The sequence below is a fragment of the Malus sylvestris genome, chromosome 2 (assembly GCF_916048215.2).
Source record: "Malus sylvestris chromosome 2, drMalSylv7.2, whole genome shotgun sequence".
NCBI classification, from domain to species: Eukaryota; Viridiplantae; Streptophyta; class Magnoliopsida; order Rosales; family Rosaceae; genus Malus; species Malus sylvestris.
This window is the reverse complement of record NC_062261.1, coordinates 35,833,036-35,846,474: the sequence shown is the minus strand read 5'-3', so window position 1 is coordinate 35,846,474 and position 13,439 is coordinate 35,833,036.

Sequence of the window (13,439 nt, the reverse complement as noted above, 5' to 3'; positions counted from 1 at the left end):
TGGCTGGAAGCTTGATTCCAAGTGCTGACTGATTGCTCTCTTTCTCCTTGTCTTGCAGGTAAGAACAAGGCCAAAGGAAAAGACAGGGAAAAAACATGATATGGGATACTCTTGCTTTTAACCCTGATGATATGAGATATTCTTGCTCTAGTATAACTTGTTTACAGAGGTATTATCGGGGGGAAAGAAAGCTGAATATTTTGAAAGTGGTGCCTCTTCGGTTTTCGAACAAGCAATCCTGTCGGGGATCTGGCTTTCGAGATTCGGAGAACGATGCCTCTTCGATTTTTGAGAAAGCAATCCTGCTGGGGGTCTGGCTCTCAAGATTCGGAGAGCGGTGTCTCTTCGATTTTTGAAAAAGTAATCATGTTGGGAGTCTGGCTCTCGAGATTCGGAGGGCGGTGCCTCTTCGATTTTGGAGCAAGCAATCTTGTTGGGAGTGTTTTCTCGAATGTGAGTAAAGGTTAGGCATGTTTGCTAGTCTACCTTGCCACGAAGCACAGAGGTTGACACACAGGGACTTTCCAATTATCCAGCAGTGGTACTGTTCCTTTACCCTCTCTTCGATTTTTGAGATAGTAATCATGTTGGGAGTCTGGCTCTCGAGATTCAGAGGGCGGTGCCTCTTCGATTTTGGAGCAAGCAATCTTGTTAGGAGTGTTTTCTCGAATGTGAGTAAAGGTTGGGCATGTTTGCTAGTCTACCTTGCCACGAAGCACAAAGGTTGACACACAGGGACTTTCCAATTATCCAGCAGTGGTACTGTTCCTTTACCCTCTCTTCGATTTTTGAGAAAGTAATCATGTTGGGAGTCTGGCTCTCGAGATTCGGAGGGCGGTGCCTCTTCGATTTTGGAGCAAGCAATCCTGTTGGGAGTGTTTTCTCGAATGTGAGTAAAGGTTGGGCATGTTTGCTAGTCTACCTTGCCACGAAGCACAGAGGTTGACACACCGGGACTTTCCAATTATCCAGCAGTGGTACTGTTCCTTTACCCTTGTGGGTAATAATATGGTAGCTAGACCTTCAAAATTTATGTGTCTAAACTTTGTTAGTGTTGATTCTTTGCAATTCTTTTACCCTTCTTGGTCAGAGCGATGTAGCGGGAGCTGCAAGCTTCACGTGTCTCAACTTTGTCAGAGAACTTTGGCAAAGTTATCTATGGTGCCCATGAGTTACTGTTGCGTGTGGGAAGTGGGTGATTGAACAGTACGATTCATGTGCTTTCTACTTCGCCAGAAATCTTCGACAGAATGCCCATAATTTCCGCAAAGCTGAGTGTGCGTGTGACAGGTGCTGACAAGGCTGGAAAAATAGGTGCCTCTTCGATTTCTGAGATCGGCCCTCGTGGTCTCTGAGCAGCCCAGCTTTTGAGAAAGCAAGCCTCTTCGATTTCTGAGATCGGCATTCGTGGTCTTTAAGCAGCCCAGCTTTTGAGAAAGCAAACGCCTCTTCGATTTCTGAGATCGACCCTCGTGGTCTCTGAGCAGTCCAGCTTTTGAGAAAGCAAACGCCTCTTCGATTTCTGAGCAGGCGCCTCTTCGGTTTCTGAAGTTTCGTCGAGTGCAAATCTTTATAGGGGCTGACATTAAGTTCCAAAGCACACTTGAATATCTACTAGTAGAAGCTCCATTCTTGCACTTCTAAGATCTTGATTTGTCCAACCTCTTCTCTCTTCAACACCTTTGAAAATGTCTGGCCCTTCCGACCGTCGTTTTGACTTGAACCTTGTTGAAGAGGCAGCCCCGCCTTCTCCAGACAACATATGGCGCCCATCCTTCGTCTCCCCTACTGGTCCTCTTACCGTTGGGGATTCCGTGATGAAGAATGATATGACCGCTGCGGTAGTGGCCAGGAACCTTCTCACTCCCAAAGATAACAGACTACTTTCCAAACGGTCTGATGAGTTGGCTGTTAAGGATTCTCTGGCTCTCAGTGTTCAGTGTGCAGGTTCTGTGTCTAATATGGCCCAACGCCTATTTGCTCGAACCCGCCAAGTTGAATCATTGGCGGCTGAAGTGATGAGTCTTAAACAGGAGATTAGAGGGCTCAAGCAGGAGAATAAACAGTTGCACCGGCTCGCACATGACTATGTTACAAACATGAAGAGGAAGCTTGACCAGATGAAGGAATCTGATGGTCAGGTTTTACTTGATCATCAGAGATTTGTAGGTTTGTTCCAAAGGCATTTATTGCCTTCGTCTTCTTGGGCTGTACCGCGTAATGAAGCTCCAAATGATCAACCTCTGATGCCTCCTCCTTCTAGGGTTTTGTCCAGTAAAATCTGACCATCATTTTCCTGCAGCTGGTCAATTTTCCTCTTCATGTTTGTGGCATAATTGTGTGCAAGCTTGTGCAATTGTTTATTTTCATGCTTGAGTCCTCTAATCTCCTCTTTGAGACTCTGTATTTCAGCCACCAACGATTCAACGTGACGGGTTCGAGCAAATAGGCGTTGGGCCATGTTTGACACAGAACCCGCACACTGCACGCTAAGAGCCAGAGACTCCTTAACCGCCAATTCATCAGACCGTCTAGCGAGCAGTCTGTTATCTCTGGGAGTGACAAGGTTCCGGGCCACCACCGCAGCGGTCATGTCATTTTTCATCACTGAATCCCCAACGGTAAGAGGACCAGTAGGGGATATGAAAGATGGGCGCCATATGTTGTCTGGTGAAGGCGGAGCTGCCTCTTCACCAATGTTCAAGTCAAAACGACGATCGGAAGGGCCATACATTTTCTGAAGGTGTTGAGAAAGAAGAGATCGGACAGATTCAGATTTCGGAAGTGCAAGAAGGGAGTGTTTACAGGAGGGAGCTCAAGTGTGTTGTGGAACAAAATTAACGCCTCTATAAAAAGAAGAAATCAAAGAGGCGCTCCTCAGAAATCGACAAAGCATCCTCTCGCAAATCGAAGAGTCGGGGCTCCTTTCTCAAAAGCTGGATTCTTTTATCAAAAGAGGAGTTTCCTTTCTTAAAAGTTGGGCTTGCTCAGAAACCACGAGCCGAACCCCGGATTTCGCAAGATCAATTTGTCCAGACGTGTTGTCACTCGTCACATGCAACTGGTAGCTTTGCGGAAATTACGGGCAGCTTTGTCAGAAAGCGCGTAATTTGTACTATTCATCCATCCACCGGCTGCCGACAATGAGTGAGAGAATAGTTCCGGTTGTGAAGAAAAGTCCTATAAGTATCTACCTTTGCCTTCCACAGCAAAGGCACACCCTCTCAGCACTTCTTCATCTCCGAGAATGCATTCCCAAAGAATCCTCCTAAGTTACTCAGTGTTCCTCATTCCTTGGGATACTCCTGCGAACAACCCATTCAAAGCAAAAGTATTTCATATCATAAAGGTTGAAAGCAAGAGTATCTCATATCATGCTTTCTCCATGTCCTTCTCCTTGTCTTTGTTTTACGACAAGGAGAAAGCGAGCAATCAGCCAGCACTTGGTATAAATCTTCCGATCTGGAGCCAACTGCCTGGAACTCCTTCCTGATTGCTTACCTAGCCTTGCTCTCGAGTACTCATCTTCTTCATCTTATGCTTCCGTTTTGTCTACCACATCTACTTGGGGGACAAGTAAGGGAGGTGAAAATGATACCTCGAAGCATGTGGAGACAATTCAGCTAGGGACAAGGAGAAAGAAAGCAAGAGGTGGGCACTTGGAAAGATTGAAGAAAGAAACAGACCAATACCTCTACCTCGTGCCTGCTCGCCGTGCTGAAGAAACAAGTAGAGAAGAATGCATACTGTGCAATTCTCGCTCAGAATTCCAAACCAGTTCGAGATCAAAGCTGTGGAAAGTCAACAAGCACGACCAATGATCACTTATTAGTTCTATTCATTGTCTTTTATCGTGATTTTCAATTTTTCGTTTGCATTATTTCTTGTGTTACTTAACTGAATTATTTCTTTTCTTTGCAGGAACTTTTGGTTATTTCCACCCTTGAAGTTGATTGCAGAATTTTTAGCTTGGGGGGTCATCGCTTGATTTTACTGCAAACTAGGGAAGTTTTCAGTCCAATTGCTTTATTTTGTTTATTATTATTATTTATTTTATTTTTATTTGCATTATAGTGTTTTCTGACATTGGGGACAATGTCCAGTTTAAGTTTGGGGGTAAAGAGTATAAAAAATGACCAAATTAAATTTTTTTGTACCTTCGACTACGAACTGGTTTCATTTGTTTTTGTGTTGTTGCTTTTTGTTTTCTTAATTAATTTTGCTTTCTTTAAAAAAAAAATTAATTAAAAAATTAGAAAATTTAAAAATCCAAAAATATTGTCTTGTTTTCCTTATTGTATTTTTGTTAGTTTCCCGACCCAATGATATAATTGGATCAAATTTGAACCATGATCATCAAGAACTTAGTTAACATGTGTTTTGTGAAATTCCTAATTCTCTTGTTAGTTTTGTACATGTTTGATCATCTTTGAAAAACCAAATGCACATAGCCTTGTTGATGTGAAACTAAAGTATGAATTAAAGCTTCATATGTGAATTTAGTGACCATATATATCCTATGTGAGTTTTTGAGCCTATTGAAAGTGTGTGCATTTTTCGTACACTCCTATTCTTTCATGTGTGATGAACTTATGTGAGATACATCTCTAGAACTTGCGTAATGATCTTTCGAAATGTTTGTCATTGATTGCATGAATTTGGAAATGATAGAGGCATTAGGTTTACCACTATGGCCCAAATAACCATGTTTCCCAAATAAAAATGATATCACTAGATTGCCAATTTGAGCCGTGTATGTTGAGCCTTTTATTTCTTATCACCAGATATGTCTACCCTTATACCTGAAACATTTTTCCTTACCCTTTCCAAGCAAGCTAGTGAGCAATGTGAGATTGTCTTATGAGAAATGTTTGTGAAGTACTTTGAAGGTGTTTGGCAAAAGAATAAGTGTGGGGGTATTTCATGTTTGTATTAAAACAAAAAAAAAAAAAAGAAAAAGAAAGATTGTATACAAAGAAAATAAAAAGTTTTTAAAGTTTCAGTTTAAGGGTGTGGTTGGAGGTATCAGAAGAATCGTTGGAGAGCTTGAGTTTTTATAAATCTAAAGAAAAGAATTGCTTGCAATGTAGCTTGGAACTTGTGTTTTCCTATTCTTTCGTTTCAATAACCCTATCCCTAAGCCTCATTACATCCAATAAAAGTCCTCTTGATTTAAGTTTTGCAATTATGACTGTGGAGAAGTGATCTTTATGCAAGCTTATGGTAGAAATTTCACATTTGATTCTTTGAGTGAAACACATTAAAACTAAACACATGTGTGATTGAGTGCATATCCCGTGAGAGGGTCGCTAGTTTGCATATGATGATTTTTAAAAATAAAAACTTGAAATTGCATTAGCATGGCTATCTCACACACTACACTTCAAGGATGATTTAAAGATTACTGCTCATATTTGAATAAGGAAGATGAACTTGGATTAACTTGTTTGGTGCTAGCTATGGTTCTTGATGATTTGTGTTCTCAAATGAAATTCTATGAGGGTCACATAGGGGGAAACTAATATTTTTCATGTTAGTACTTTTTCATGTTTTCTTTGTTTTGCTTGAGGACTAGCAAAAGCTAAGTATGGGGGTATTTGATCGGATCATATTTATATATTTTTTACTTCAAATTCACTCGTCTTTTCTTAGTTAGTTCCTTATATTTTTGAGCTATTTACCTTATTTTTATGTATTATAGGATTTGTGATACTTTTGTTTTTTTTTAGGGAACGAGTCCAGCTAGCATTAGCATGAGTGCTTTTTGCACCTACCACAAAACACTCACTCTTTTCTTATTATTGTTCTTCTTGACCACCCATTGTGGGATACCAGCTGGAGGCGTGGGAGGAGAAAAGCAGCAAGCTGCTTTGCTGCCTTAAAGAAACAAAAGGAATAATAAGTGAGGGGTCGGCAAAGGCTGTTTGGGGGGTGGAACAAAAAAAAAACAAAAGAATAAAAAAAAGAGCACTAAAGCTTTGGCAGCTAGGCACAGCATTTGGATTGGCATGAATGATGGATGACAGGAGGAGAAAAGCTGCTTAGTGCAGCGGAAAAGAAAAATAAAATAAAACGCTGCCTTGGCAGCACCAGCGCGAGAGAAGGCCACGAACAGAAAAGAAAACGCTGCCTTTGTGCAGCGAAGAACAGAATAAAAAGAGGAGGGCAACGAGAAAAAAAGGAGGTCAGGGGCGCAGGAAATTGAGGGCTGCCTTTGGCAGCGTGAGAGAAATGGCAGAGGAGGACTGACAGAAAATAGGAAGAAATAGAGGAGACGGACAGAAAACTGTGCGGAGAAAGCTGCCTTGCAGCACGGAGGCAGCAGGAAAGAAGGCATGACAGAGAGCAGACTGGCGTGAGGGCAGAAGCACAGAAACGCAGCAGATCTTATTTTCTTGGTTTTATCTTCTCAAACCCATGTTTTACTTTTAGTTTAATTTGTTTATAATGTGTAACTAAATTTATTTTGGCTAGAGATTAATTCAAAGCCATGAATATATTTGTAATATGATTTGATTACCTTCAGTTGTGATTTAATTTGCTTAACTGCTTGATTGATAACTTATTTTTGTATGTCGATTAAGGATGCATACTTAATTTACATGCATGAATTTGATGCTAGAATATAAGTGAGTTTCACCTAATCGTTATGAACTTATATTCACAAGTAGTGAAGGTTGCTAGTCACAATCACGTTAAGTAAATTCTTGGCATAAGTTTCATGCAAATCATAGTAACGAGTGCCTCGTCAATGCTTATATTTTTCATAGAACTTAATGATTTTTGCTTGTATCTCTATTATGCAATTCATGTAGGGAATGTTTTGGGTTGTCGTATGCAATCATCCAACCCAATAACTTGTGGAAAAACTGAAGGTTAATTAGTGCAATTCACGGTTAATTTGGGGCATTGAGATTTACAATTTATTGAAAGAACAACTGAAAAATCAATTTAGGTTGCATATGTGTCATGTGTGGAGAAGAACCCTCTAGCTAGTCCGTCACCTATCCTTTCACCTTAATTCATGTTTTTGTCAATTCTGTAATTTATTTAAGTTTAATTTACTTCTCGTCAAAACCAAACACCCCCCATTATTAAATTATATTATTTAGTTAGTTTTCATTGTTGTTAGTCTTTTAATTCAATTTCCGTCCATTTCAGTTCCTAGTGTCTAATTTGATTGTTTTCATTATTTTGAGTCATTCTAAGTGTGTTTCGAGTTATTAGAGTTTTTAGCCTAGTTTTGTGTCCTTGAGTCTTGTTTAATATTTTTAAATTAATTTAGGATAGATTAGGAATCCCTCCTAATCCCCGGCCTAGAACGATACCCTACTTACATCTATACTACAATTGTCAAAAAGAGGGTTTAATTTGTGTGTCAAGTAATTCTCACATCAGGGATCGGCTATATGAATCTTAGAACGCCATTGTGTTCTGTCCTGTGTCATGTCCTCCGTTAGATCCAAGTACTCTAAGTCTTTTCTTAGGGTCTCTTCCAAAGTTTTCCTAGGTCTTCCTCTACCCCTTCGGCCCTGAACCTCTGTCCCATAGTCGCATCTTCTAATCGGAGCGTCAGTAGGCCTTCTTTGCACATGTCCAAACCACCGTAACCGATTTTCTCTCATCTTTCCATCAATTTCGGCTACTCCTACTTTACCCCGGATATCCTTATTCCTAATCTTATCATTTCTCGTGTGCCCACACATCCAACGAAGCATCCTCATCTCCGCTACACCCATTTTGTGTACGTGTTGATGCTTCACCGCCCAACATTCTGTGCCATACAGCATCGTCGGCCTTATTGCCGTCCTATAAAATTTTCCCTTGAGCTTCAGTGGCATACGGCGGTCACATAACACGCCGGATGCACTCTTCCACTTCATCCATCCAGCTTGTATTCTATGGTTGAGGTCTCCATCTAATTCTCCGTTCTTTTGCAAGATAGATCCTAGGTAACGAAAACGGTCGCTCTTTGGTATTTCTTGATCTCCGATCCTCACCCCTAACTCGTTTTGACCTCCATTTGCACTGAACTTGCACTCCATATATTCTGTCTTTGATCGGCTTAGGCGAAGACCTTTAGATTCCAACACTTCTCTCCAAAGGTTAAGCTTTGCATTTACCCCTTCCTGAGTTTCATCTATCAACACTATATCGTCTGCGAAAAGCATACACTAAGGAATATCATCTTGAATATGTCCTGTTAACTCATCCATTACCAACGCAAAAAGGTAAGGACTTAAGGATGAGCCTTGATGTAATCCTACAGTTATGGGAAAGCTTTCGGTTTGTCCTTCATGAGTTCTTACGGCAGTCTTTGCTCCTTCATACATATCATGTATAGCTTGGATATATGCTACTCGTACTCCTTTCTTCTCTAAAATCCTCCAAAGAATGTCTCTTGGGACCCTATCATACGCTTTTTCCAAATCTATAAAGACCATGTGTAAATCCTTTTTCCCATCTCTATATCTTTCCATCAATCTTCGTAAGAGATAGATTGCCTCCATGGTTGAGCGCCCTGGCATGAACCCGAATTGGTTGTCCGAAACCCGTGTCTCTTGCCTCAATCTATGCTCAATGACTCTCTCCCAGAGCTTCATTGTATGACTCATTAGCTTAATACCCCTATAGTTCATGCAATTTTGTACATCGCCCTTATTCTTGTAGATAGGCACCAAAGTGCTCATTCGCCACTCATTTGGCATCTTCTTCGTTTTCAAAATCCTATTGAAAAGGTGAGTGAGCCATGTTATACCTGTTTCTCCCAAAACTTTCCACACTTCGATTGGTATATCGTCTGGGCCTACTGCTTTTCTATGTTTTATCTTCTTCAAAGCTACAACCACTTCTTCCTTCCGGATTCTACGATAAAAAGAGTAGTTTCTACACTCTTCTGAGTTACTCAACTCCCCTAAAGAAGCACTCCTTTCATGTCCTTCATTGAAAAGATTATGAAAATAACCTTTCCATCTGTCTTTAACCGCGTTCTCTGTAGCAAGAACCTTTCCATCCTCATCCTTGATGCACCTCACTTGGTTTAGGTCCCTTGTCTTCTTTTCCCTTGCTCTAGCTAGTTTATAGATATCCAACTCTCATTCTTTGGTATCTAGTCGCTTATACATATCGTCATAAGCCGCTAACTTAGCTTCTCTCACAGCTTTCTTCGCCTCTTGCTTCGCTTTTCTATACCTTTCACCATTTTCATCGGTCCTATCCTTGTATAAGGCTTTACAACATTCCTTCTTAGCCTTCACCTTTGTTTGTACCTCCTCATTCCACCACCAAGATTCCTTTTGGTGTGGGGCAAAGCCCTTGGACTCTCCTAATACCTCTTTTGCTACTTTTCGGATACAACTAGCCATGGAATCCCACATTTGGTTAGCTTCCCCCTATCTATCCCACACACACTGGGTGATTACTTTCTCTTTGAAAATGGCTTGTTTTTCTTCTTTTAGATTCCACCATCTAGTCCTTGGGAACTTCCAAGTCTTGTTCTTTTTTCTCACTCTTTTGATATGTACATCCATCACCAACAAGCGATGTTGATGAGCCACGCTCTCTCCTGGTATAACTTTGCAATCCTTACAAGTTATACGATCCCCTTTCCTCATTAGAAGAAAATCTATTTGTGTTTTTGACGACCCACTCTTGTAGGTGATCACATGTTCTTCTCTCTTCTTAAAGAAGGTGTTGGCTAAGAAAAGATCATATGCCATTGCAAAATCCAAGATAGCTTCCCCATCCTCGTTTCTCTCCCCAAAACCATGGCCACCATGAAAACCTCCATAGTTGCCTGTCTCCCTGCCCACGTGTCCATTTAAATCTCCTCCTATAAATAACTTCTCCGTCTGAGCAATTCCTTGCACCAAGTCTCCAAGGTCTTCCCAAAATTTCTCCTTCGAACTTGTATCCAACCCTACTTGAAGTGCGTACGCACTAATCACATTGATAAGTTCTTGTCCTATTACAATCTTGATTGCCATGATTCTATCTCCTACCCTCTTGACATCTACAACATCTTGTGTCAAGGTCTTGTCCACGATGATGCCAACACCGTTTCTCGTTCTATTTGTGCCCGAATACCATAGTTTAAACCCTGAGTTTTCTAGATCCTTTGCCTTACAACCAACCCACTTAGTTTCTTGTAGGCACATAATATTTATCCTTCTCCTCACCATAACTTCTACTACTTCCATAGATTTTCCCGTCAAGGTTCCTATATTCCACGTTCCTAAACGCATTTTGCTCTCTTGAACTCTACCCTTCTGTCCTAGCTTCTTCACCCTTCCCCGTCTAATAGGATCAAAGTACTTCTTTTGTGTGTCCCGTGTAAAGTTGATAGGAGCATATGCTCCCAAACAACTTTGAGCGGAGTCGTTCGAAAAGAAGTTTCTATAGCTCTCTTGCTCATTTAACACTGCATCCGGGTGCCGATGGAGATACAACGACCCTTGCTCACTTATCACTGCATCCGGGTGCCGATGGAGATACAGCGACCCTTACGGGTGACGCCCTAGCTTTTGCGCGATTTCGTTCTGGATTCATTTTCATAGTGGTCAGGATGGTAAAGGTTTAAAAATGTCTAATTTTATTCACATGTGTGTTCTTTTTCATGTGCATAAGCAAATGTACATGCATAGGCGTGGTTTGTACGTTCTTTGATTTACTTTTATTTTTATTGAGATCTGGTTAGTATTAAATTGAAATTGATATTTTAGACTCTACTCCTTATGTGGTTTTCGGGACCCAACATGTGAAGGGTTAATTCTATTTTTAGGTTGAAGGAAAATACAATGTATAATTTGGGAAGTGCTTTCAATTCTACTCTCATCTCTAATATGAATATAGATTACAACCCTGGCCCTGAGTAATCCAAAAGCTAAAATCACACCCTTTTAATCTGAACTTCATTGTAGACGTACCTCTCTTTCCCTCTTAATTGCTTTTTAGGGCTTCTTTGTTTTGATTTTCATCATCCAATTTGTTAAATTTATTGTTAATTTCAGGGTACTATCAGTTTTCTGCTGGCTCTGATTCCACACTTCAGAAAGGTATGCCTCTAATTTATGATAAATTTTGCCAGTTTGCTTCTCTTGATTTGGAAAGGTACGACTCCAATTGCTTTGTTTTCCAAAGCCATCTTAGCATCTGCATCCCCAATTGTAGAACAAAAGCTAATCCAATTGCTAATCTTAGCATCTGCATCACCAATTCACCATTATCTTTTGATTTTGAGTGCCTTTAACTACACAGTTTTATATCTTCGATATACAAATATCAGCATTGTTTTCTTTTGTTTACTAAATACATGCATAATCTGTGGTTCGTTTGAACTTTGATATATGTCAAAATTATAATCTCGCTTTATCTCTTTGTTCGCGGTGCTATAATCTGCCTTCCCCCGCCCTTTTGTCTGTAAAATGTTTGAATATAGTCATATTAGGAGTCTTAATATGATCATTCTTCTATTTCTTAGATTCGAAATGTTTTTAATCTCATTTATTTGGTGTAGCTTTGGTCATTTGTCTAAAATTTAATTAGATTTGGTCCTCGAATTTCTCTGAATTGCTAATGAATTTATTTTCTTTGGAAATTTCAGAAATTCTGGTCATGAGAGGAAGAAACTGGTTCCTTGCCATTTTTAGGTATATAATTATGCGCCCTGATTGCATGTTCAAAGCCTAATTAGTTATGTACATTTTTTATTTATCTTTGTAAAGCTTTCATGCTTGGATTTTAAATATATGATTGACTTGTGAGAAATAAATGAAAAAAAGAATCTAGGGGACATTCTTATTTTTGGATTTTCTCCTCTGCATTGTTTCTTGAATGAATTTGGATTAATAGATGCAAGGGTAGAGCAACAGGTGGGGTGTAAATAAAAGGTCTAAATGTAACCATTTCTGGGTTTAAAATTGATTAGAAAATATGAAAGAATATTGCGTTGTCTGATTTTTTTTTTGCTGTTTGCTGTTGTGACAGGTTAGTTTATTATACTCATTTTTAAAGAACTATGTATGGTAGTTGTTAAATATTGTGGCATTTGAAAATCCTTAGTTTTGTATTGGATTTCAATATTGTCCCCTACATGTAGTGATTAAAAGGCTATTGATTATTTTCAAATTTTTTAGTACAATTAGGCCAGGTTTTGGGGGATGGTTGCCTCTTTATATATTTGCTTCATTTTCTCTCATTTTGGGTATTCTTCTCTCTGTTCTGCGTATTTATTCTTTTTTTCTAAGGTCAGTTGCCTATTTTTATTTTTATTTTATGTTTTTTTTTGTGGGTTTTCAATTCGCTAATTTGTGACTCTGTGTTTAGATTTTAATTTCTTCTTTCGTTTATGATTAAATCGATGTTGAGTTTTGGTTGTTGAAAATATGATTTTTTCTGCTTAAGCTTCTTGGCATTTTTCCGGGATTTTTAGGCTTTCAGTTGCAAGGGTAACAGAAGACCCTAAAATCCTAGAAATCGGTATTGGTATTTGTATTAATGAATTTCCATTTTCTCTCCCAAAACAATTTGTTAATTGAAAATTGTTTTCTTTCTGCAGAAGGTGGTAGTGAAATTGGATTTACATAACTCCAGCCTTATAGGTATCAATTTTTTTTTTAAGCATGTCGGTTTAATTTGGCTCCGTGAAAAACTTAGAAAATAATAAAAATGTAAAAACAATTCTGAATTATTTTTCATTCATCAGCACCCACTAGGTTCTTTGTATTGGTTGAGAAGTTAATGAAAATTTGTCAAGTTTTATGTTTTTATGTATGCTTATTGTGTATAAAATGACCGTGTTTGTAAAAATTGAACCTTTGGCTTATTTCTATACAAAAATTAAATTTTTCAATCTGCTTTTCATATTGTGGAATGAGTGTTTTGTAAAAACTTGACCTTTGGCTCATACATGTGTAAACCTGAGGATTTGGAGTTGTTTTCTGTGTTGGTTATGAATTTTAGGTGACTAAATTGGTGGTTTCGTATATTAGGTTAAGTTACAAAGTAAATTTTTCCTTCGTTTTGGAAAAGTGCGTAGCTGAGATTATTTTGAAGTTCCTATTCATTACAATATTGTGATTTTGATAAGAGCTTTGTCTACATGTTTTTTGTTGAGTAATGGTTTACTTGGTTAGAAGAAACTCTTTGAGGTTATGTTAAAATTTATTTTGTAGATGAATCTAATTAGTTAAATTTGTTTGAGGTTATGTTAAAATTTATTTTGTAGATGAATCTAATTAGTTAAATTTGTCAGGTTTAAGTTATGTATGAAATTTAATTGCAAAGTTGAGTTTTTTTTTTCTGAGTTATGTTGATAATTCTTCCTAATTTTTTTGTAAATTCATAGTTGGGTTTAAGTTATATTATAAAACATGGATCATTCAAGTCTCAGTACAACTGGATGTTTACTTGCACAAATTTTTTGTGCATAGAAGTTTGTT